The 992-nt window shown below is 53.5% G+C and overlaps 1 non-coding gene across 1 annotated transcript; it reads right to left on the reverse strand.

Annotated features, from left to right (window-relative positions):
* Positions 1-416: 416 nt before the first annotated feature.
* On the reverse strand, positions 417-535 carry LOC123965720. The gene has a single exon (XR_006823763.1). It is a non-coding gene; the product is annotated as a 5S ribosomal RNA (ribosomal RNA).
* Positions 536-992: the final 457 nt, after the last annotated feature.

A 992-nucleotide genomic window follows, 5' to 3' on the forward strand; every position in this document is an offset into this window, starting at 1 on the left:
CCCTCACCCCCAACCGGTCGAGGCAGATGGCCGCCCACCCTGAGCCATGGTTCTGCTCGAGGTTTCTGCCTCTTAAAAGGAAGTTTTTCCTTGCCTCTGTCGCCTAGTGCTTGCTCTTGGTGGGAACTGTTGGGCTTCTGTAAATATCATCACAGAGTACGGTCTAGACCTGCTCTTTTATGAAAAGCGCTGTGAGATAACTGTTGTTGTGATTTGGCGCTATATAAATAAAATTGAATTGAATTGAATTGAATGTAACATTTACACAGCACTGTGTAAAGGATAGGGAGAAAAAGAAGCAGCAGCAGAAGCAGCAGCAGCAGCAGCAGCGCCCCCTGCTGTTTCCTAAAGAGACGTTCAAAAGATCTCCTTTCACCGAAGCGCCCTCTGCCGTTTTTCGAAGGCGAAGCGAAAAAGGCTTACAGCACCGGGTATTCCCAGGCGGTCACCCGTCCAAGTACTAACCAGGCCCTGCTCTGCTTAGCTTCCGAAATCGGACGAGATCGGACGCTCCCAGAGCGGTGTGGCCGTAAGCCACTCAGGCGCCCCCAAACGACCCTTCAAAAGATGTTCTACGGCTAATTGACAAAAAACGTATTCTGCCCATAATGTCCAAGGTGCTCCAGAGTCACTTGGAATCCACAGGCACTGATTCCTGGGTAAACATCCAGGAACCGGGACACCGTTCACGCTGGCAGTCCACAGACAGGAATAGGCACCCGTTCCCGGGTATGGGTACAGCGACAAGGCCACCTTCAGCCGGAGGTCCTCACTCACAAACAGACGCTCATTCCTGGGTGGACATTCAGGAAAAGGATCCAGTCCGCCTGGAAGTCCCTAGCCAGGATCAGACGCTCTCCCGTCCAAGTCCTAAGCAGGCCCTGCCAAGCCTGGCTTCCGAGATCAGGCGAGATCGGGCAGTCCCAGGCCGGAATGGCCGTAAGCTGCCTTTGCACACCCCAGACGGGCCTTCAAAACACGATGTACGGGTA

This window comes from Micropterus dolomieu, unplaced genomic scaffold (genome assembly GCF_021292245.1).
Source record: "Micropterus dolomieu isolate WLL.071019.BEF.003 ecotype Adirondacks unplaced genomic scaffold, ASM2129224v1 contig_10916, whole genome shotgun sequence".
In the NCBI taxonomy this organism is placed as follows: Eukaryota; Metazoa; Chordata; class Actinopteri; order Centrarchiformes; family Centrarchidae; genus Micropterus; species Micropterus dolomieu.